Source organism: Megascapheus bottae, chromosome 14, assembly GCF_031878675.1.
Source record: "Megascapheus bottae isolate mThoBot1 chromosome 14, mThoBot2.hap1, whole genome shotgun sequence".
Taxonomy (NCBI): domain Eukaryota; kingdom Metazoa; phylum Chordata; class Mammalia; order Rodentia; family Geomyidae; genus Megascapheus; species Megascapheus bottae.
Window position 1 is genome coordinate 54,329,376 of NC_143522.1, and position 25,579 is coordinate 54,354,954.

At 41.4% G+C, this 25,579-nt stretch overlaps 1 protein-coding gene across 2 annotated transcripts in view; it reads right to left on the reverse strand.

The window, feature by feature from the left end:
• The window catches only part of Stxbp6 (syntaxin binding protein 6), a 256,606-nt gene extending 246,644 nt beyond the window's left edge, over positions 1 to 9,962 (reverse strand). The window contains exon 1 of one of the 2 annotated variants that reach the window (XM_090345319.1): positions 9,940 to 9,962. The gene's annotated coding sequence lies outside the window, so the exon portion shown is untranslated. Of the gene's footprint in view, positions 1 to 6,913; positions 7,165 to 9,939 lie in introns of those variants that run through there. The other variant, XM_090345321.1, reaches the window with a different exon arrangement.
• Between the last annotated feature and the right edge of the window lie 15,617 nt (positions 9,963 to 25,579).

Consider the following 25,579-nt stretch of genomic DNA (forward strand, 5'->3'; position numbering starts at 1 on the left):
TGGGCTCAGTCTTAACTCTGATTACAGAAAAATGCGGCCTAGATGTTAATTAACTCGCCATGGTCTTAACAGCAAAATCAGTAGGGGGGCTGTGTGTTTCACACTTAGCTCTGTCATTAGTCCAAAGTCATCTTCTTGGTGCCGAATCAGCATCTGCTCGATGTGGGATGCTTAGGGTGGTAGCATCTCCACTAACAGAACCCCAGGACCCAACCCAGCCTGCTGAATGGGATTTAGCCTTCTAACGGGATCCCCAGAGCTGCCTGCATGAGTTTGGAATCCTTGCTACATCACACCACTAAAGAGAAGGGAAGGAAGTGTCTTTCTCTGCAGGAAAACCTCAGCTCCAGTAGCGTTAAACCTCATTTGAGCATGGTGACCTTTGGGCTCAATGTACTGATGGCTCAGGTAATTGCTAAGGACCAAGAGAACCCTGTTGGAATACAGAGACTTACAAAATGGCGCGAAGAGTGCAATCTCGACAGAATTCCACAAACAAATTAGAAAATGACACTAAAAAGTCAAATCTTCAGGGAAAAGCTAAACATAAGCTGCCTAGTCAGCATGCCCTCTGGTGGCTCACTACAAGGAAGCCTAAATACGGAATTTGTTTCCAGAGGGAAATCCAGAAAAAAGCCAATCTGAAGATCACAGGCAGCAGCCATGAAAACTACCCTCTGATTCAGAAGCAAAATGATACAACACCCCTTTAATGTGGGGGAAAAAGGCTTTTGATGAAAGAATAACAGAATCCTAAAGCACCCAAAGATAAACAAGGAGAAATGAATAAACCAGACAGTTGTCTCCATAGCAGGAACTGAGATCCTATTCCTGGATTTTGCTTAACCACTTTTTTTTTTTTTTTAATTGTGTTTGGGCCCTGGCCAAAGGTATAATTCATTTAACCATAAAAGTCACCCTTTGGAAGTATGTAACTCAACAGTTTTGAAGTTGTGCAACCAGCACTATCTGATTCTAGAACATTTCGTCTCCTCCCAAGTAAACTTTATACAGTCACTTTCCATTGCTTCCTCTTGCAACTTCTGGCAACTATGAACCTACTTCCCATTTGTATATTTTCCTGTTCTGGACATTTCACGTTGCAAATATACAATATGTGGCCTTTTGTGTCTGGCTTTTTTTTCTATTGGTATATATTAAATTCAGCATGATAAAGGATTTTATCATGACATTTCCATACATGTATGTTTTTAACGTACTTTGCTAATATTCACCATTCAGTTCACTTACTTACTCTTTTCTTTCTAAGACCCCTTCCATCTCCCCAGTAGTCCCTTTTTAGTTCATGTCTTTTGTTTTGTCTTGTTTTGTTTCGTTGCCTCCTAGCTTCCACTAATGAGAGAACATTTTCAGTACTTGCTTCTTTGGGCCTGACTTAATTCACTTAACATAGCGATCTGCAGTTCCATTCATTTCCAGTAAATAACAATTTCATTCTTCTAAGAAAATTCCGCTGTGAATCTACACGCTTTAATCCCTTTACCCACTAGTAAATTCCTAGGCTGATTCTATCATTTGGGTACTGAAAATAGTATCTCGAAACAGGTATAGAGGTTTCTCTATACTGTCTGGCTTCTTTCACACAACTTGATTTCACTTTATCATTGGTTACATTTCCATGATTTGGATATAGAATAGTTTGCTTATTCATTAGTCAATAGACATTTGTGTTCATATGAATGTTTTCAACCTCTTAGGTGCAAATGGTTTTAGGAAGCTAATGGTTTACATTTTGAGGAAGTGCCAAATTTTTTCCAACTGTCTAAGCATTTCCCATTCCTATCAGCAATATGCTGTATGAGGATTCCAGTTTCTCCTATGTCTTTTTGATCATTGCCCTACTGGTTGAGGGGAAGTGACATCTCACTGAAGTTTTAATTTGCATTTTCCTGATGACTAACGGTGCTAAGCATATTTTCTCATATGCTTCTTCAAAAAAAATCTACATGACATACATCCCTTGCCTAGTTTTAAATTGAGTCGTTTGCCTTTTTATTGTTGAGTTGTAAGAATTCTCTCTCTACCTACTATTTTTGAAACTCCAATCAAGAGTCCTCTTCCTGGAAAGCTATTCCTCCTTTACCCAACATTACCCATCAGAGCCCACATCTTAATCCTTTTCTATCTGCACTTAAGACACGATTCCCACCTCGTCTACTGACTAGGAATCTTGCCCCTGTCACCTAAGAAACATGCCTCTGTCTTGCTTAACCACCATTTGTTTTCCTGCCAACACTGCAATTCATCTGCTACTTCAGTGAAGTTACACAAGCAAGAACAAATTGAACAAAGGTTCTTTGACTGCCACCACAGAATCACTAACAGTATCATAAGCCTCATGTGGCACTAGGTACAGTCTATTGTCTTGTATGTTCTGAAAAACATTTATATGCTAGCACAACTGTCAGTCTTTATATTTCTGTTCCAGGAACAACTGAAAACATATCTGTTCCCTAGAAAGCTTTTCTTGCCCTGTCTGGCTTTGAACCATGACCCAGCCTCCTGAATAGCTAGGATTACAAGGGTGAGCCACCAGCACATGGCTACTTACAGCTTTTTGGTGGTTAATTGGAGATGAGAGTCTCATAGATTCAACTTCTTGGGCTGGCATTGAACTATGATCCTTAGATCCCAGCCACTTGAGTAGCTAAGTTTATAGGTGTGATTCATCTTAACCTTAACCTCAAGGTTAACCTTAAGGTGTGCCCACCTTAACCTCAAAAATATCTTGTGTTCCTGGAAATGTGAACAAGTCTTTTTTTTGTTGTTTACATTAATACTGTTAAATGTGATGCCTCTCAGAATCTATTGAGAATGTAATACATAGTTCTTCCCAGATTGATTTGCCCTTTACAAGAGCATACCTATGAACATTTACCCCAACAACAATCCCTGCAATGTACTCTAGGAACTGCTGAACTAATTCAATTGCTGCTCAATTCTATCAGCTGGACAGCATTGAGAAGAAAATGTTTTCTAGTATAAGAAAATAAATTGCCTTATCTTAAGATGGTATCGACTGATACACAGTCGTAACATACCAGGTTACAGAAAAATAAACTAAACTTTAAATATGTTCGTCATGTTTAAGATCCATTGGATTTCTGGAATTGGCAAATGTTGAAGTATGGAAAAAAAAATAAAAACCAGAAGACGAGCATTGAGTTCAAGCAGTGTAAACTGTGGCTTTTGTTTAAAAACACCCATGGAGGAAGGCTGAAGATGGCATTCCAGGAACAGTCCTTGACTCTATGTGACCCACTAACAACACTGCTGATGACCAAAGCAAAAGAAAGTAACATAATGAACAGCTCTCCGAAGATACCAAGCCAGTCACTGCTACAGAAAGTAAACAACGTCGATAAGGAAAAAGACTTCTCATATTGGAACAAATCCCAACAGTGAAAAGTGAGGTAACGCCCAAAATATAAACACCAAGTTATGGGAAGGGTTCCCTACTTATATTAAGTGGGAGAAACCATGTAAATGAGCTACTGAATCTTAAGGATTACATCCCAAAGATCTTTCCCCTTCACCAAGTGCTGACTGCTGTCAGGAAAACAAGTTAGTTTGAGCCTCACCGTTTTATCTACTAAAACTCTAAGTGGTACACTTGAGTTTTTGAATAGGTTTCTGATTTGCTGATAGCCTTCTCCAGTGTTAATCATCTCACACTAAAACAAAACACAAATGGAAAGTTGAGATAAAGTATGGGGGTCAACTGGGATTCCAGCTGGCACAGCAAAGCCAAGCAAGTTCGTTAAGTACTGACTGGCCCCCTCCTTTCCCTAAATCTGTTTGTGTGCTACACTTGATAAAAATCTATTTCTTCCCAGGGATGTTATCTCAAGAACCCTCCCAGTCAGACTCGCTCCTGAAATCTCTCTAAAGTAAAGCAGTTAAAAATACAAGGCCACAATCTAAGTCACGGCAAGTCATGGTGAGATGTCTGCCACGGATGGTTGGGGGGACAAGGAACGGAGTTTAGGATTGGGCTGAGCCAATCACCCAGGGATTGGTGAATCAGTTGATCCACCCAGGGCACCCTACTGATATGGCACAGCTATTCCTGAAAGCTAAAGGCCACTGCCAGGGCCACATCCTGCAGATGGCAAGAAAGACCTTTGCTGCCACAGGCCAGTTGCCATGGCATACTCTTCATCCTTCCTGGAAGGCCAGGGTAAAGCATTCAGTCGGACAAGACACCACTGAAAGTACATTTGTCTTGGCTTATAAGATAGCAAATTGATCTGTTCTATAACCTTCAGCTTAAGAATCAAGTGTTGGAATTCTATCCAGTTTCCACCCCACAAATGTCTGAGATCAAATCAAAGAAATAGTTACTGAAGTTGTCAATACAAAAAAATCACCAATCTCAGGCTACCCAAGAGTGAGCTAGAAACCACAAACTACTTTATAGGGAGAAAAGGGACAGCTCTATCTTTTTTGTAAAATCTATTCCTTTGAAGAAGAACCAGAATCCTGAAAGCCGGACAATGGAAAGTAGCACAAATAACGGACTAGACAATGCTTAATGCAATTCCCTAAAAGCACCTGGAAGAAATCTCATCTTTATATATGAAATACTAAAACAATGTCATTTCAGAACATACCACCTCTCTCCCTCTCTCTCTTCTTCCTCCTCTCCTTTTCCAGGTTCTTCTCTCTCTGCCCCTCCCTTTATCACCCTATAAATTAATGATGCTGCTTGTATGACATGGGTACTGGCATTAACTGAAGCTAGTTAAGAAGTGCAGATTGTTGGACCTCCACCGTACAGTGTAAGAATCACCCAACAAGCTATGCTTTCACAGGAGACTCTCATGCTCATAAGATCAAGGTAAACAGACACCTGCGGTTGCTGGGAACTGGGGTAGCTCCTCCTGAGTGACAAACAAGCTCCCCTGCCTTTGTCTCCAAGTGGCATTGGCCTTAAATCTCACAGAACGATTGCAGTCTTTGAGACTGAGTTCAGTCCTTAGTTCAAGGTCATGATGAGAAGCCAAATCAGAGTTCCACCCCAGAGCTTTCTGATTTCTTCATCATCTTTGACCCTTACAACAAGGCCTTGCTAACCTGACATTCTGAGGCCTGGCATGATGAATGTTGATAAGGCAAGCCTAGCAGTCTGTCTCCCTGCCTCTCTCAGATGTGAAGGACTTCAACCAGTAAAATTGAGAAATGTGGACTTGAGGAAGGTACAAAGCAACAAAATCTCTTAATGAGGAATTAAAAGGGGATGCAATGTTAGGGTAAGGAATTGTAAGTTTTAAAAATTGATAAAGACAACACCTAAGGGAATAAATGACATTTTAAGTGTTTGTGTTGTTGCTGCTTATGTATCTCTCCCAAGCTTCACAGTATCATGGAGAGGGCTGAGGATTATCTCACACTGGACAGAGAAGGAAACTGAAGTTTGGAGTGGCTAACGGTGTGCCCACCAGCCCTGGGAAGAGCTGGAAAGCTACCTGCAGCCTATCTCATTCCAGTTCCAGTGCAGTGTCACACCATTTCATCCCCACACCTGGAATTCTTTCCCAAAGTGAGCGATCCCCAAAGAAAAAGCAGAGAAGAAAACATCCAGCAGGCTTTCATGAGCCCCTAAAGCAGGGCACTTGAGTAGTGTGTGGGTGCCCCTTTAAGAACTTAACACACAAACCCAACAGCCAAGGTGTTCAGCCAAAAAAGAAAAAGAGAAGCATATTTCTAGCCTGCATAATCATTTCTGGACTGAGTCCCACTAGCAGCCTCAGAGGCAAAGAAGGGCTCAGTGCCTGGGCTAAAGCTCCACCCCCGCCCCCTCCTTGGGTTATGACAGAGTAGCTCTGACTCGTGTGCAGGCAAAACCCCAAAACTCAACACAAGAAGTGAAGAAAAGTGAAGCCAGGAAAAAAAAAAAATCCAACATCTTCCACAACCTTGCAATCTGCACAATGCCAGTTCCAAGGGCCCAGAGTTACCCAAAACGCAAGGGTGGAATGGGGCGGAGCTCTGTTGCTTGGGACCTGCTGGTCATGTTAGCCCCCGTGGACGATCCGTGGAAATAGGAGATATAAAGTCTCGGGGGGGGGGGTCATCAAAAGCAGATCCACCTCCACACTCCCTTCTTTGAAGGAACAACACTGTCATTCTAAACTTCCCACCTGACTCTCTACATCTTGACCTCCGGGACCTCAAACCAATGGGGTTTGGGGAAGTGTTGAAAACCTGCAGGAGGAAAAATAAAACGCATCCACCTACTCAGGCCACGTTGTCCTGCCAGGTGGGACTTGGGAGCCTGGCGCCCTTGACTGTCCCGGGCTCCAAGAGGGACCCTCGCATCTCATCGCCTGGATACCAAAGGCCCTGGAGTGGGGATGGGGCCCGGGGAGCAGCGCCCGCTGAAAGGAGCTGACCCCTTTCTCTAGAACATGGCAAGGCGGATAACCAACTGGAGACCTGCTGGTTTCCAGCTAAGGGGTGAAAGAGCCCCGGGTAGGGGCGCAGCCACCCACCGGGTCCCCCACTGTCTGGTCCCCCAGGCGGTGCCCCGGGGGTGCTCCCCCCACCCTTGAGACAGCAAGGTCCCGGGGGCTCCGACCTCAAGTTTCTCCCGAGGTGGGGAAAACCCTGGGGTGGTGGGGAAAACCCTGGGGTGGTGCGGGTGGCTGGGTCTCGCACACACGCCCGGGGCTAGGTTGGGAGGGAATCCGAACCCAGTCCCCACCACCCCCCCATCCCGGTCCGCGTGCACAATCGCGCCGGGGCGCGCGGCCCCTGCTCCCGCCAACTTGAAAGCATCTCCCCGTGACCCTCGCCCACTCCTCCCGCTGCCCGGGACCGGGGACCCGAGCCCACCACGGCCCCCTGGCCTCCACCTGGCCCGCTGCGTCCCCCTACACCCCGGCCCTACCGTGCAGCTCGGCTCGTGCCCGGGCGCGGCCAGTGCGCGCCACGCGTCCCAACTGGCGACACTCCGCTCGGGCAGCTGCCCGGTGAAGAGCTCCGAGCTCCGGCCGGGGTTCTGCCGACCCGCCCCCCCCCCCCCGACCCCGTTCCCCGGCGCTGGCTGGCGGCTGCTCGCAGCTCCCGCGCGGACTCCGGCAGCGACGCGCGGAGAGGGAGGGGTCAGGGGAAACTCCCGGCAACTCCAACTCCCGGGCGCCCGGGCTCCAGCTGCAGCCGCGCGCCCGCCCGCCCGCCGCCGCTGCTGAGCGCCACCGCCTCCCCGCGAAGCCGACCTGCCTCCGCGGCCGCCTCTGAGCATGCCCAGTGCCGCCGCCAGGGGCGAGCCCGGCCCCGAGACCCGGGCACCGAGACCCCGGCCCCGACCCCCCCCCCCGGCCCCGCGCCCCGCGCCCCCCGGCCCCGCGCTCCCCGGCCCCGACCCCCCCCCGGCCCCGCGCCCCGCGCACCCCGGCCCCGCGCACCCCGGCCCCGAGCCCCAGCCCCCGGGCAGAGAGTCGCCGAGCCGCTGGGAGGGCCCGGCCCGCCCGGGGCTGCAGCCAGCGGGGGAGGAGGAGTATGGGGAAGGGCCCTGCGCCTTCGACCCCGCAGAAATTGGTCCATAGGTGGAAGGCATAGTTTGGAGGCTTGTTAGAAGTTTGTGGGCTGGAAAGATGGGGTGCGTCTGTGAGCTCCTGCGAGACCATGGTAGAAGCAGAGGGATTATTCCTGGCTAGCAAGTGGGGTCTTCGTTGTTTGTTGGGTTTTTTTGGTTATATATATATATATATATATATATATATATATATATATATATATACGCACATATATATATAGTTTTAATTCGGTCCACTCGTTCCTTTATATATATAAATATATATATATATATTTAATTTGGTCCACTCATTCCTATATATATATATATATATACACATATACATATATACCATACACACACGCACATATATATATATATCGTTTTAATTTGGTCCACTCGTTCCTTTCTGCTCGGGGTGGTAAACTCCCAAAGCTAATGGGGCCTGGCAGGCAATGCAATGCAAATGAAGGGATGGTGGTGGGAAGAGTGCAGCTCTGAAGGCTGGTCAGCTGCTGGGCTCTAAATGCCCAATGCTAGGCTACAAGCATTCAGATCTGGTTTTGCTGAATTTTCTGCTTTCTTACAATAAGTAGCAGAAATCTCGTCTTTTATTTTGTTTTTGGGTTTTTTTTTTAATTCCTGTAAAATATCCTGGTTAATAACTATTTACAATAAAGTCAGTCTTTTGGAAACACTGGCACCGAACAAAATATACCTGGGGTCCCGTTTCAGCTCAGCCAAAGTGAGTCAATAGCCAATGACGTGTGTGTGTGTGTGTGTGTGTGTGTAGTTGCCAAATGCCCACGCTGGTTAGAAAAGAAGATGGAAAGGATCCAAGATGATTCAGACTGTCTTCAAAGTACCAGGAGAAATAGGTTTTCCTGACAGAATACAACTACCAGCAAACATGGCAACGTTCAAAAAAGAGAGATAACTAACGTAGAAAGCAGTTGTGAGGACCAATTTTGAGGAACACTCATGTAGTAAAAAGTACCTAAGTGGGAAGTCAGTGAAAAATATGGATCCTGTCTGTATTTGAAAGTTTGATGATTTTCCATCAAGCATTTTTACATGCATTTCTATTTTTAGAAGAATTGCATTAGTCTTGCTTACCGAATTCTTTGGCATAGCTTTATATTCTGCATCCTATCTTGCCCTAGCTTGACTGGAGTAAAAGAGGCCAGAGTTAGCTTATTGAAATGGAAAAGAAGATTGCAGGACTTTCTCAAGACTAGAGCTCTAACACTTGAGCCTCAGCACCACTTCCTGCTTTTTTCTATGTATGTGGCACCGAGGAATCGAACTCAGGTCTCTGTGCATGCTGGGCAAGCACTCTACCACTAGGCTAAACTCCTATCTGCAAATATCATGTAACCCTTCTATTAATTACAATAAAAAATATATGAAAAAAAAGAAGATTGCAGGAGTAGATGGATGCTCAGGTCTGAGCACTTGATTGTCAATCTATGGAACTTGCACTTTGTTTTAAAGGCTGTGTGGGTCCAGGAGAGGTGCCATAAGAAGTAAATAGCACAATCCAAACTGAACTTTAATTGGTGAACAAAGCAGTAACTTGGGGAAATGGTTTGCAGGGGAGTCATGGGAAGATTTGAGAAACTAGAGAATGTTCACTCTGTCAGGGAGATTTCCCTGAGAAAACTTGTGTGTGTTCTGCCTGTCTCTGGAGAGATGGCCAGGATAGCTTAATACCAACACGTGGTTCTTGGAGTTTTGCTCTAATCTCAACCATTTCCCCATCAAGTTTAGAGGTAGACAAGTTACTTCTCTTCCAATTGTGAAATGGAAGACAATTCTGGAGTTCATGTGAACATTTGGAAAAAGTTATCTCTGAAGTGTTGTTTTTTGTAAATGTGGGAACTTTAGTAAGCAAACAGAAAGCATTTCTATTACCTATATGTCTTAGCAGCAAATTTCATTGATTTAGCAAGCTCTTTGAATGTGCTGGGATGTTGTTTATAAAACTTGGGTGTTGGTCTGGTGCTGCTGGCACCAGAAAGCTGAGATCTAGGGATCATAGTTTGAAGCCAGCCTGGGCAGGACAGTCTATGAGACTCTTATCTTCTCTAAACTACCCCCAAAAAGCCAGAAGTGGATCTGTGGCTCAACTGGGAGAGTCCCAGCCTTGAGCCAAAGGAACTTAGGAACAGTACCCAGGGTCTGAGTTCACGCCCTGGGACTTAGTAAAATGGCAACTCCTTTGTACAAAAGATTAAAAGAAAAGAAAATCTCTGGAGTCAGCTTTTGGGTGTGTGTCCTGCCCAGGCGCACACACACACACACACACACACACACACACTTTTTATAAAAAACGATCCTCTAACTCACATGCAGATCATCAGTTTAGTGTAGGCTTTAACCAGACTCCTGAGACCTACCTCGGTGCCTGTTATGAGTGAAAATCCCCGAGGTCCCTCTTGCTGCTTTCATGGAGAACAGACCATTGCTTATCTCTGGGAAGCATTTTAAGCATTCAAAACTCTCAAAGGCAAAAAAAGTGCTTGTGTGTTTACTCAAGAAGGTTTCCGAAAGTTATGGAGAGGAGGAAGTACCTAACCCAGGGCCTATCACATAACAGGTAATTGCAAATATTTGCAGAATAAACAACAGTTGCTATCATCAAAATCTTCTATGTCTCTGTTCTACCTCCCACTGCTCCTAAGAATTATTATTTTTTTTAAATCACAATAAGGGTAAGGTCATCAAGAAGTACAAGAACAGGATGTAAACATTTATGTAGGGTGGGACACTGGGCTTTTGCAAGTAAAATACTTTGCTTACATTTTATGGTGTGTATGTCTGTGTGTGTGTGTGTGTGTGTGTGTGTATGTTTGTACACATGCATGTGTGCATGCTAGGGAATGAAACATGACTAAATGTGTATAACCATATGCTCTATTAGGGAGTTATACTGAATATTAAATTAATTGGATTTAAAAATTCTCATTAGGGGGCTGGGAATGTGGCCTAGTGGTAAAGTGTTTTCCTAGTATACATGAAGCCTTGGGCTCAAATCCTTGTACCACATATACAGAAAAGGCCAGGAATGGTGCTGTGGCTCAAGTGGTAGAGCACCAGCCTTTAGAAAGCTCAAGGACAGTGCCTATCCCTTGAGTTCAAGCTCCAGGACAATAAATATTCTTATTAATAAATACTATTTGGTATTCAGAAGAAATGACATGTAAAAAACCACTCTGAACAGAGAAGAGATGGTTTTCCTCATAATAAAAGACCCCATATAGCAAAAACACTTCTTAGCAGAAAGAACAGCGCTGGAGGAATTTCAATTCCAAACTTTAGACTCTATTACAGAGCTATAATTCTCAAAACAGCTTGGTACTGGCACAAGAACAGGCCTGAAGACCAATGGAATAGAACTGAGGACCCAGATACTAAACCACAGACCGATGGCCACCTAATCTTTGACAAGGGAGACCAAAAAAATAGAATGGAAGAAAGACAGCCTCTTCAACAAGTTGTGCTGGCAGAACTGGTTAAGCACCTGCAAAAAACTAAAGTTGGATCCTTCTTTGTCACCTTGCACTAGAATTAACTCCAAATGGATCAAAGACCTGAAGGTAAAAGCTGACACACTGAAAACTTTACAGGAAGGAATAGGAGATACACTAGGCCTCCTTGGCACAGGTCGAAACTTTCTTAATAAGGACCAAGAATCACAACAAATCAAAGGAAGGCTGGATAAGTGGGACTGCATTAAACTGCAGAGCTTTTATATGGCAAAGGACATAGCTAGTAAATTAATTAGGAAGCCTACAGAGTGGGAGAAGATCTTCACCAACCAAACAACGGACAAAGGCCTCATATCTAAAATATATCAACAACTCAAAAAATTGAATCACTCCAAAACTAATCTCCAAAGTAACAACCATCCCATTAAAAAATGGGCCAAAGACTTAAAGAGAGTCTTCTCTGAAGAAGAAACAAAAATGGCCTATAGACACATGAAGAAATGCTCAACATCTCTGGTCATAAAAAGAAATGCAAATCAAAACAACTCTAAGATTCCACCTCACTCCAGTTAGAATGGCCAGGATCAGGAAAACGAATAATAACAGATGCTGGAGGGGATGAGACCAGGAGGGATCACTACTACACTGTTGATGGGAGTGCAAACTCGTTCAACCACTATGGAAAGCAGTGTGGCAGTGCCTCAAAAGGCTAAACATAGAACTCCCCTATGACCCAGCAATTCCACTACTTGGCATTTACCCAATCATCCAGAAACAAGGGCATACTAAATCCACTAGCACAACAATGTTCATTGCAGCACTATTCACCATAGCAAGGATATGGAACCAACCTAGATGTCCCTCAGTTGATGAGTGGATCAACAAGTTGTGGTATTTGTACACAGTGGAATTCTATGCTGCTGTCAGAAAAAATGACATTGCCCCATTTGTTAGGAAATGGAAAGACTTAGAAAAAATCATATTAAGTGAAGTAAGCCAGACTCAAAGGAACTTAGGCTCAATGGTTTCCCTCATTTGTCATAATCAGTAGAAACCTTGGGCTCTACTAGCAGAGTTCTGCAATAGAGCAAAATCTTGATACATAAGGCCATATAGTATGAAGCTAATTGAAAGGACCCCCAGGATATTGAAACAAAAGCCATATAACGAATGATTGTTGTCCTTAATGTACTATGTTGTCTCTCATCTCCTTTGCTGTCCCTTGGTTATCTCATATTGTTATAGTATCTCACTTTGTTATCTGATATATTGAATTTATTTGTATTTGGTTATTTGAAATTTGATAGGGTAGGGGGGAAAACCAAGACGGGTGGGGGGTTGGGGGGGAGGGTAATGGGTACCAAGACATGTGAAAGGGTATCAATGTATGTGAATTAATGCACCTTCTATCTGGCAAATATCATGTAACCCTTTTACTAATTACAATAAAAAAAAGATGGTTTTCCTCCCCAATAGCTACTTCTGTTTTACCTCCTTTTTTGCATATAGTTTAAAAATACAGCAAGCACAGCTTTTGTTGCTGTTGCTGTTGTTGTTGTTGTTGTTGTTAAGCCTAATAATAGCTGGACATTTGTGGCTTATAACTGTAATCCAATCTACTTAAAGGGCTAAAATTTGAGTATTGAGGTTCTAAGCCAGCCTGGATAGACAAATCCAAGGATACTTATTTCTAATTAACCAGTAAAAAGCCAGACATAGACATGTGGTAGAGCTCCAGCTTTGAGCAAAAAACACAAGTGGGAACATGGGGCCCTAAGTTTAAGTGCTAGTACTGGCACTGACACACACACACACACACACACACACACACACACACAGAGAAGTCTAATCAAAACAATATTTAGATGGTAAATTAGAAACTTTTAAAATTATTATGTTGGGGGAAAGAAATGATAATCATAAAAGTGGCCTTCCTTTATGGCATATGTAAGCTCAAGGCTGCAAGAAAACAAAAAAACCACAAGGGAAAAAAACTCTTGGGAGCAATAGGTAATGCAAGAAAAATCTTACTTCATTTTATATTGCCCTGGGATTCATAATATCCACTGTGAACCCCCCACACACAAAACACCCATGGGGTAGATGCCTCGGGTTGCCTAGGGCTGTGAAAGGAATGTTGTCCAAATAACAAACAAAATTCGTTGACTTGTACATAGAGAACATGATCCATAGAATCAAACATTATAAGTATTTTAACAGTATCCCATGAAATAGCATAACCAATCATGTGTCTATGTGACTTCAATATTTGGGAATTTTATTTTTGCCAGTCTTGGGCTGAACTCCAGGCCTGGGCACTATCCTTGAGCTTTCTCAAGGCTAGAACTCTACCACTTGAGCGACAGCACCCGCCCTGGCTTTTCTGTACATGTGATATTGAGGAATCAAATCCAGGGCTTCGTGCATGGTAGGCAAGCAATGTGCTATTAAGCCACACTCACAGTCCCTGTGAAATCTTTATGTATCCTTTAAGTCTTTCTACTACCCAACATAGCTAGTAGCTTTAAAAATATGTTTTATTCTGACAAATTGACTTCAGATAAAAAAATTCAAGAATTGATCAGTTTGCCAGCTTTTAGGATGAACCATATTCATCTGCTTATTGGAACTTTCATGTGGTTCAATTGTGATTCTATTCCCCAGTTTCTGCCTATGCAGAAAAGTCCATGAGATAAAGGCAGAAAGTGGAGGTATGAATCAAGTGGTAGAGCTCCTGCTTTAAGCAAAAGAAAAAACTGAGGAGCAAAGTTCAAGGCCCAATACTGTTGCCAGAGAACCAGGGGGTGGGGGGTGGGGGGAGGGGGAGGAGAATTCTGTGGTCTCAGAGTTACAATTCTACAATATATGTGGTTTTTGCTGGACTTGGGCTTGAACTCAGGGCCTAGGCACTATCCTTAAGTTTTATTCAAGACTAGCATTCTACCATTTGAGCCACAGCACCACTTCCGGCTTTACTATGTATCTGGTACCGAGAAATGGAAACCAGGACTTTGTGCATGTTAGGCAAGCACTCTACCACTAGGCCAAACTCCTGGCCCCAAGAGAAAGAATTCTATGAGTAAGTGGTGTGTGTAATATTTCAAGGAAAAGAGGACACTCAGTTCTCAAGCATTCCATATTTCATAATTTCTTCCTACCATCCTTGTTCAAAAGTATGGATTCTTTCTAATCTTATAATTCAGTTTTGAGGTCTATAACTGTTGGAAGTATGTGTCATTTGTCAATGGAACTGAACCTGTCACTTCTAGGGGCATCCACATGATAAGGTCTGAGAGAGCTGGAGACAGGCCCAAGGAACTTATACTGTGCATTCTCTTCTCTTTCTCATATGGTTATTCTTGGTTGGTCTGTGCTCTTATCATATATATTAAGGATTCTAGCTGGTTTATAACTGGCCTCCATCTTCTTGCTTTTAATCTAAATTGTCATGATGAAAGGTACAAGTCTGTCACCAGTATACTAAGGGTATGGTTTCTTTTTCTTCTCTGATATAAAAACAACAACAACAACAACAACAACAAAAACAAGGCCCAGCACTGGGAGCTCATGCATCTAACCTTAGCTACTCAGGAAGTTAAGGTCTGAGAATCTCAGTTTGAAGCCAGCCCTGCCAAGAACACCTGTGAGACTCTTATCTGCCATAAATTACTGAGAAGTGGCACTGTGGAAGGGTGCTAGCCTTGAGTAAAAGAGGCTCAGAAACAGTGCACAGGCCTTGAGTTCAAACCCTAGGACTGGCACCAAAAAAAATAAGAAAAAGAAAAGAAGAAAAGGAAAAGGAAAAAAATGTAAATATTAGCTATTAACTTCAAATTTGGGGAGTGTCAGCACATTATAAGAGCATTTCTGAAAGACATGGCAAATCAATCCTTCCTCCCTTCCTTTTTTCCTTTTTTTCCTTCCTTGCTTCCTTCCTTCCTTCCTTCCTTCCTTCCTTCCTTCCTGTGCTAGGCTTTGATCTCACACTTGCTAGGCTAGTCCTGTAGCTGTATTACTCTAGCCCAGATTTTCATTTCTTCCCTTCACTGTTGTTGTTGGTCTTACTCTGTTCCTCAAGCTCTGTTATGCTTCTGTAACTTCATCTCCTAAAGTGCTTCTGATTTCATACATTAACATTTAAATTATAACAAAGACTAGAGGAACATGCAGACTTTGTGGGGGAAAATGCAATGAGACCAATTTTCATCTTACAAAAACAAGACTTGGTTATATCCTTGGTTATTCTGGACTTCTAAATTTCTCAGCCATGTTTTAACAAACAGATTTTAGGAGCTAAGTCTTATGTATCATCAATTTCCTCCATCCAATGCCTAGTACAGAGGTAGGAGACAGTCAACAAATGACAATTACAACATGTTGCCATTTAAGTGAGCCATCAGACATGAGGCAAATAATTCACTTTAGAGATAACCAATCTAATATATGAAACACACATGTTAGATTATACCTGCTGTAAGTTTTATAATCATAAGTTTCCTGGTGCTATTAAAAGTCTAGAGTAGAAATCATGGACAAAGGAAAGACTTTTGGAAACAATACTGATTAAGCTGAGTTCAGCAAGATAAATCTGAAGCAGTCAGATAGCCCAAAAGGAAGTAAATGAAGAATTTCAGGCAAAGAAAATAGCATGAACAGGGCAGTAAACCCAGACAATTATGTAAAGGTTGAAAGAAGCCACAAAGATCTTTGCATTTGCATTTAACCTATTACTAACCCTACAGATGTTCCAGTGGGATTCATCATCTAAAAAGAACAGATGGCATAAAGAAGGAAACTACCTGGGCAGGTGACAGCAAACAATCTGGTATGAAGAAGCAGAGTGTCAAGATAGAAAGGTATGAGTTTGATGATAGATATATTTGGAAACCATTTTAACTCTTTCCTTCAAAGAACCCTGGGAGGATGCTACCATTTTCTATCTGTTTTTTTCTGTTTAGTATACCTATTATATACAATATTATTTATAACATATAACAATTATTGCATACAATATATTGATTGTAATATTATTACAATATGTAGCTATAATATTTTAATATATTATATATTACTAATCACTTGCTATGCCTTTAGTTGGTGGACTAAAGGAAGAACACGTTGTATACTTAGCACAGTACGTGGAATATGGAAAATGCTGAGGAACTATTGCAACTTCTGTCCTGTGTCTAGTCATGAAGCTTATGGAAAATGGCAAAGGGAAATGGGAAGTCGTAAAGGAAAATGGGAGAAAGCACAGAATGTGTGTTCAGTTTAATAGTTCAGAGATACTTGCATTTGTGCTTGATAAGTTGACTTGATAATTGCTAAGAAATTCTACAGTGCCTTTAACAGTAACTAGCTCTAAATTTCTATTGTAAGTAGCTAAATATGGCTTGCCTCCCTTCCTCCTGCCTTCCTCCCTCCCTCTCTCTTCCCCACCCTCCCTTCTTCCCTCCCCCATTCTTCCTTTTCCTCCCTCCTTCCCTTTCTTCCTTCTCCCTCTGTCTCCTACCCAACCTCTCTTCTTCCATTTTTAACATTTCTGTGCCTGTACTGGGATATTAATTCAACTCTTCATGCCCTTGCTCAACATTTTTGCCCGAAGTTGGTGTCCTGTTACTTGAGCAACACTCTCATGTCTTGATTTTTGTTAGTTAAGTACAGAAAAGAATCTCATAGACTTTCCTGCCAGAAATTGTTTTCCAACATTCACCTTAGATCTCAGACTTGTGAGAAGCTAGTACAAGCATGAGCTACTGGTACCCAGCTTATTTCTCACATTATTTGAACTAGATGTCTTAGGAAACAGTATATACCTGAAGAACATTATAGCATGTAAAGATTGTCTGAACCACACCCATCCCCCCCAGCATCAGGGCCTTCACCTTAGCATGACATGTTGAGGTAGGTTCAGAGTTTGGTAGATTAAACCATTGTTATGATTACTTTATTTCTGCAATATTTCTCAAAGGCCTTTTTTTTTTGGTTTAAGATGACTTTGTTTTGTTTAAAAAAAAAAAAGATGACTTTGTGTCCACCAAGATCCATAAAAACTGTTAGGCTTTGAGCTAACGAAGAATCTAGTATTCTATGATCCCATGAATCAGTGACCACACAGCTACTATCACTTTCTCCCAGGGTTTCTGGGACACTGCTTTCCACATGATAAGATGCTAAAACCCTGCCGGGAGTTTGGCCTAGTGGTTAAAGTGCTTGCCTCTCATGCATGAAGACCCGGGTTCGATTCCTCGGTACCACATACATAGAAAAAAAGCTGGAAGTGGTGCTGAGGCTCAAGTGGTAGAGCTCTAGCCTTGAGAAAGTCCAAGGACAGTGCTCAGGCCCTGAGCTCAAGCCCAGAACTGGCAAAAAAATAAAAAAAAAACCATCTACAATGTAAGACTCTAGTTGGCACCTTTTACTCTTTTCTCTTACTGTTTCTGAGCCCCCAAAAGCCAAAGAATGAAAAAAAAAAACAAAAAGCCTTGTTCTTCAGAGTAGCCACATGTGGTCCTGTAACTTCCTTTTGCTCCGGCCTCATCTTGGATGCCTAGAACGTTGTTGCTACTCAATGTGAACTCCCTGGACCCACTGCTTCAGCATTACCTGGAAACTTATTAGAAATTCAGACTCTCCTGCCCACCCCAGATGTGGTGGATCAGATCTTTAACAAGATCTCTTGGTAATTCACTTCCACATGAAAATTTAAGAAGCTCTGCTCTAGGTTGCCCACCCAAGAAAGACTGGAGAAAAACAGAAAGTACTTGAAAGGTGAAATCAATTTTCTTTGCTCTTGATTTCCTTCCTTGCTGTACTCTTCAGACCCAGTCTCTGTTTCCCTAAATCTTACTCTTCAGGCCATCTGTCTAAAGTATCCACTCTGTAGAAAGCTGGGCTGATTTGACAGCCCAAGGTATCTCTCACTTCTTCACCTGAATATTTCCTTTGGCGATTACCAGTGCCGTGTACACTGTATATGTCTGGGTTCTGTAAGCTAATGTATCCTGTTTGGGCCTTGTTGGAATCTTCCTATATCCTCTATAGCCTCTAGTGGAGGTAGGGGGCAGAAATCAGGAAATAAGAGAAGGAAGCAGAGAGGAGAGAAAAAGTCCCACTGATGAAGTAAATAGCTTTGGAGACCTGATGAAGTAAATAGATTTTAAGCCCTGAGTGGACTTAAACTTATTTGATATAGGACTCTGGGAACAATGTTATGTATATGCCACTTAGGCTGTGAGCATAAAACTGGCCACATATTCCGGAAGCAACCTGGATTGTAATAGATTCACATAACACCTATCACAACAATCGCTGACTAGATGTGGCCTAAAGTACCACATTATGGGAATAGAATCACAGCTTTGCCAAGGCCTTGACTCCCGTGTAAGCATGTTGTGGGCTTGGAAAGGGTCATTTCTGTGTCCTCCCACTTTTTGTTCCATGTATGACTTTATATATTCATTTTACATTCAGATAGGGAAGAAGAGGAAGGAAGGGAGGTAGAAAGGAAGCAGGGAGAAGGGAAGGCAGGAAGAAGGGAAGGCAGGTAGTAGAGAAAGATGAAGGAAGGGAGGCAGAAGGAAAGAGAGGGAGACGGGAAATCAGGAATTAGAGGAAAGGGAGGGAGGAAGGGAAAGAGAAAGAAAGAAGCAAAGAAAGAAAAGAAAGAAAGAAAGGAAGGAAGAAAGAAAGAGGGAGGGAGGGAGGGAAGGAAGGAAGGAAGGAAGGAAGGAAGGAAGGAAGGAAGGAAGGAAGGAAGGAAGAAAGGAAGACCTAGCTCATCAGAAGGCGAAGATCTGAGGATCCTGGTTCATAGCCAGCCTGGGCTAACCTGTAAAAAGCCAGAAGTGGAGATGTGGCTGTAGTATTAGGATGCTAGCCTTGAGTATAAGAGCTAAGCAAGAGCAAAAACCCCTGAGTACTGACATAAAATATGAAAAGAAAAGAAAGGCGAAAGAGAAGAAAGAAGAAAAAGAAGAAAGGAAGGAATGATAGAAAAGAGAAAGAAGAGAAAGGTATGACAGGAAAAAAGAGGAAGGGAAGAAAGAAAAGGCAGTTCTGAAAACCTTTCTCAGCATCTTTTCCTAGCATCTTTACAAAGCAATCTTTTGAAAGCTATTTAGTGTTTTATAATTCAAGTGTTTGTAATGCATCCTTGAATAAGGGTAATGAGTTTCTGACTGTCACTTAAAGGTTAAGAGAACAAGTCATTTTATTATACTAAGTAGAAAGCTGGGCCAATGAATAGATTTGACTATAGATCAGATTTATGATGTCATAAGTACAATAAGCAATCTCCCCTCACAGACACCCTATGGTTATTGTACTTTTATCACACATAAAATGTTATGGGAGGCATGATTGTGACTTATAAGAAATTAGACTTTAGTAATGTCGATACTGTTGTGACTCATAAAATGAGTATAAGACCACAGAGAGAGAGGCTTGTGGCAGGACTTGCAGTTCACAAAGAATGGACATCTTTTCTTTGATGTGCATTTACAAGGTGTAGTGAATCCAGGCACGATACCATGAGCCTTTCCTTCTAGGCACTCAGGAAGGTAAGGCAGGAGAATTACTAGAGCTCAGTTAGGCAACACAGTGAGGCTCCATCTCCAAGACAAATTAATCAAATGAAAAATAGTCAAGACTAAGATTAGTTATTTTGGGAGGGGATTGTAATTTATTAGAGTATTTTTCAATAAAAATTGATGAGCCTATGGATAAGAATACTCAGGAGCTGTAATTCTGATTTCTACCTCTTCCCTCAAGGAGACATCTGTATTATAGCAATGTTAATTACAATAGCAAAAATGGCCAATACTTCAGGAAATGAGGCCATAATTAAGTATATTTCATCTTATTAATTTGTTGGACTGTTACGTGTTATACTACAAATTATAAATAGTATTACGTAGCAGCTTGACAAGGAACAAGGAATGGTATGTCAACAGATGAGTTGACATCAGGTGACTTTGGTTATAAGAGTTAAAGTAGAGTGAATCCTCATCACAACTGTCCTGTTTCAGGATTAGGCTGTCATTTGTCTTCTGGTTTCTGGGAAAGGTAAATAGAATACTTGCTTTCAGCTATGAGACTTGGAATTTTACATCAGTGACATTTGGTTTGGCTTCTTGGGGCCTGGAGGAAGCGCTCAATTTAAATCAAAGGACTTCCTTAAATTGTACCTAAGAATCTCCAAATGCTTGATGTTAACCAGCAAAGAACAAACAAAAACAAAAAATCAGAAAGTGGACCGGTGGCTCAAGTGATAGAGTGCCAGCCTTGAGCAAAACTGCTAAAAGAGAGATGAAAGTTCTGAGTCCAACCCTGTGCCGCGCGCGCACACACACACACACACACACACACACACACACACACACACACACACACACACACAGCCAGACTGGAAGCATAGCTCACATGATCAAGTGCTAGTCATGATCAAACACATTGAGGGGGGTGGGAACTGAGTTCAATTCCTGAGTTCTTGGAGAGTGGGGGAGAAACAAAATTAGCCACATAAAATTTTATATTCAAATTACATAAGGAATCTATGGTTATTGAAGCAAGATTAGATAGAGGTGATAAAACAGGAAAAAGCCACAAATGTATCACCTAGAGATGATCCGCTAAAACTTGAGAAAGCCACACATACAGGTAGTTTTATATAGACTTATACCTATGCATATCACTCTGTCAATTGCTTTTCTCAACTCACTAAGCATTCTGTTGTAACTTCTTTCCATTATAATAGTATCAAGATATATTAGTCATATGTCATATTGCATGATTTCAGGTTTACTCTTTGTATTATATATATGAGTAACACTAGAATGAAGCTGATGTCAGTGGCTCATGCCTATAATCCTAGCTACTCAGGGGGCTGAGATCTGAGGATCAATTTTCAAACAGCCTGGACAGGGAAGTCCATGAGATTCTTATGTTCAATTAACTACCAAAAAGTCCGAAATTGCCAGGCTCCGTGGCTCAAACCTACTCAGGAGCCTGAGATCTGAGGATGGTGGTTCAAAGCCAGCCCAGGCACTAAAGAATATGAGACTCTTATCTCCAATTTACCACTAGAAAACACGAAGTCATTCTGTGGCTCAAGGGGTAGGGCAGTAGCCTTGAGCTGAAGAGCTCAGGGACAGTGCCCAGGCCCAGGGTTCAATCCTTATGACCCACAAGAAAAAAAAAAAAGCCAGAAATGGCATTCTAGCTCAAAGTGGTACAGCTCTAGGCCTAAGTTCAAGCCCCAGGACTGGCATATATGCACACACACACACACACACACACACACACACACACACACTCACCAGAATGAACATGGTTATTTGTACATATTTCTCACTACTGAAAATTCCTAGCTACAATCCTGCTAATATACGTGCAAGCTCCAGAGTGACAGATCCATGCACATACGGTCCAATACTATAATACTATGGCTTTTTTTTTTTTACCATAACACTCAGCTATTACCATTCCACATTGCTTTGTAGCAGTCTCCTCTCATCAGTTCCTTAATATACAACAGATAGCTACATGACTTTGACTAATAACAATCAGAAATTTTCTCATTCCATTTTTCCTGCAAAGAAACAAAAATGTAACAAGAATGATCATGAGTGGAAAGAATGACTAAAAATAAATTATGACTACAAAGCAATTTGCTTGCTCAGAAAAAATAATCCTCTGATTTGTGCTCTCAAGTTTGTTTGGAATAATATCTAACTAAATCATAACCTTCATGATGTTACATAGGGCTTGTGGGAAATGAGTCATTTTGTACACATTGGGGGTTTTATGGTAGTGTAATATCACTGAATTTAATTAACCAAAGTTGTCATTGTACATCATTCTACTTTGATAAAGTCTCCTCAGTTCAGGAGCTCTTAGCACTGAACAAAAAGAGGTGCAGTTTTTCTAGGTTGCATGATCTATTGAATATATTTCTTAGATAGAGAAACTGAGGCACAAATAAGTAGACCCTCTACTAAGAAGGGTAAGAAATATCAGAAAATGATGAAGGTATGAAAGTTACCAAGGAGCTTAACATAAAGGAATATTTTTATGTGTTAAATCTAGACTTCTGAGATCAGCAATAAATGATATTAAAAGCCAGTGCCATAATTTTAAATATGAGTATTGCTTGAAAGTGACATGTGGCTGGGGAGCTAACTTCTGTAACATCTCCAACTTTTAGAAATTATAGACACATAGAAAAGGAATTCACCTTTCCTAAATAGTTTCATTGAAGGTAAAATCAGAAACAATGGCATTTTCAATAACATCAATAAATTCTTCCAGTGGAAAACATATGGAAATTCTGGGATTTCTTCAAAAGAACAATTATTAAAATATCTATTTTTTCTTTTTGGTACATGTGTACCGATACTGGGGGCCTTGATCTCAGGGACTGGATACTATTCCTTAGTTTTTTTTTTTTTTTCACTCAAGGCTGATAGCACTTGAGCCACAGCCCTACTTCCTGCTTTTTGTTGGATAATTAGAAGTTAGAATTCCAAGAACTTTTCATCCTTTCCCCTGGCTTTGAATGGAGATCCTTAGATCTTACCCTCCTGAGTAGGTATAAGCCTCTTTGGCATGTTAGTTTTTTTTTTTAAATCATCTTAATCATTAATACATGTTTGGAAGACAATTGAAAGCTGTAATGACAAATTAGACTTCAAAGGTTTTCTTCCAGCTTTCTTTTTCACAGCTGACCTTGGATATTTTTAAATGATTATTGAGGTTTCTTTAAAGATTTATGCAGAACTTCATACTTGCTTGTAGTCTCATGTCTATACCATGTTAAGTTCAGAAATAATATTTTTATGAAAACAATTTATACTTCAAGCTGGGTGCAGTGGCTCACACCTGTAATCCTAGCTACTCAGGAGGCTGAGATCTGAGGATCGAGGTTCAAAGAAAGTGAGAAGTGCAGCTTGGCTCAAGGAGGGCAGTAGACTTGAGCTGAAGAGCTCAGGGACATCTCCCGGGCCAAGTTCAAGCCCCATGATCCCCTCCCCCAAATTATACTTCAAACTATCGCTTTCTCTTGTCTTTTTCTGTATGTATTTTCAGATAATGTCTTTTATTCAAGTACAGTTCAACAGGTTATTTACTGAACAATTACTTGATAAAATTTGTGTCAAGCCACAATAAAATCTGGATACAGACAGGTCAGCTAGGAGGCTTCCAGGGGCTTGAGACTAAAGGCCATGTTTGTTTAATGGCTACGGGACTTTGTTCTGAATGTTGAAAAGTTCTGGAACTCCATGAGACAGATGGCTGTGAAATACTTTGAATGTGCTAAATACCCCTTCATTGTATGTTTTAAAATGGTAGATATTGTGCATTTTACAACACTTTAAAAATAGCAGTTAGCAAAAAAATAAAAAGAACTAGTCAAAGAAAAGCTTAAGTATTATTCTTCAGAGGTTGATTTAACCAGAAAACACATTTAAAAAAAATTATCTTTCTATTCTCCCTATTGATTTTATGCAGCAGCTGTGTTAAATCTAATTTGTTAAGCTCATATTACTAGGGCAGTTATCACATATGATTGTACCTAAACCTGCACAGGAATGCTAAAAATGAACAATTCTGATGCTTGCCTTCAAGTAGCTTTTTATCTCACAGAGAATAAAAGTAACTATAAAACTGTATAACATAAAAGCTAGACTAGAGTGATGAATACAGTACTAAAAGGGAAGGAGATAATTAAGTTACTGAATGTCTCAGGATACCTAGCTAGTTCTTACTGTTCAAGAATGAGTATAGCTTTGCTTATCTTGTAAGAGGCCCAAAGGTCACTCCAGGTAAGAGGAAGCAGATCAGAAAAGTGTAACCCAAGAAATTCAAGACATTATTTATTTATTTACTTATTTATTTGTTGCTGGTATTGATGCTTAACCTTAAAGCTTCTAACTCTCACTTAGCTTTTTTTTGTACTCAAGGCTGGCCCTTGACTCACTCTACCACCTTCAAGCTTGTTGCTGATTTGTTAGAGATAAGAGACTTCTCAGGCTGGCTGTGGATTGTGATCTTCACATTTCAGCTTCCTGAATAGTTAAGCTTACAGGCCTGAGCTGCTAAAACCCAGCAAAAGGTAGTTCTAAAGAGCACGGAGGATCTGGGCTTGACTGACTAGCATGGTTCAGGAAGCCAAACAGTGGGAGCAAATGCTGAGGAGCTATCTGTATACTGTGGAATAGGATTAAAGGTATTCAGAGTTTGCACATGATTTCAGAATTTACTCCGAACACTCTGTCTACAAAATGGATCTTCCCTAAAGCATCTGACAAAGGAGCCTCTAAGACAGCCTGCTGTTAAATGACTAAACTTTTGGAGTTCTTACATAGAGCAAAAAAAAAAAATCCACACATTGATTTTATTTCTGACTTAGGAATTACATAAAATTACATAACATTTTTCTTTTACTATTACTTCTGCTAGTATTTGAATCAAGAAATATATTCTCCTTTCATTTGCTTATTTTTGGAATAAGATATTATTGATTTTTGGATCGTTTCCTTCCCTCCACTATCTTATTTATTTATTTATTTATTTATTTTTACAATGCACTGGGAATGGAACCCAAGACTTCTCACATGCTAGGCAAATGTTCTAGTGCTTACACCATGCCTCCAGCATACTCTCTGTCTTTCTCTGTCTCTCTCTGTAGTTCTCTCTCATTTTTTACATTACATTAGTACTGGGAATTGAACCCAGGACTCCTCACATGTATTTTATTTTAGTTTAGTGAGACAAAGTCTCATTCACTTTGCCTTGAGCTACCCTTGAAATTCCAATCCTCCTACTTCTGCTTCCACTTCTGGTAATTATTTCTCTTTAGAAAACTTCTGGAAGCTTGTAGCAATTCCAATTAATCTATTCTCTCTCATTTCTTGGGGCTCTATCTCAGTGAGTCACCAGTAGTAGATTTGTTTGTCTAGATTTGGTTTGATCAGATAGTATCATCTCTGCTTTCAATATAAAACTGGGTCTTAGAAGATCTAGAAGTAATTTCTGCTTCTTACACAGCCCATGGTTCTATACTGTGTTTCAACAGCACAATAGTCAAAGTCCACTAGCACTAACACCTGTCGACAATTGTATTTTGTAATGACAAATATTGAGTCACTCTTCCCGATTTGGTATGTGTGTGTTGAATTTCCACATATGTCATTGAAAATTTTCATTGTGTTAAATTGGCTTTGCAATTATATATTGGAGATGATTCTATCATCTTTTGCATTAGCTACTCTGCCACCTTCTTGCTACTTATGTGTTTGATAAGCATGTTTGTTTTGTTGGTTGGTTTGGTGGAGGTCCTAGGGCTTGAACTCAGGATCTACTTGCTTTGCTCAAGTCTAGCACCGTACGACTTGAGCCGTAGCTCAACGTCCAGTTTTCTGTGGTTAACTGGAGATCAAAACCTCCCAGACTTCCTGCTTGGCTTGGTTTCCAACTAGAATAATCAGATCTTAGCCTCCTGAGTAGTACCAACTGGTAATCATGCTTTTTATATTGATATTGAAGA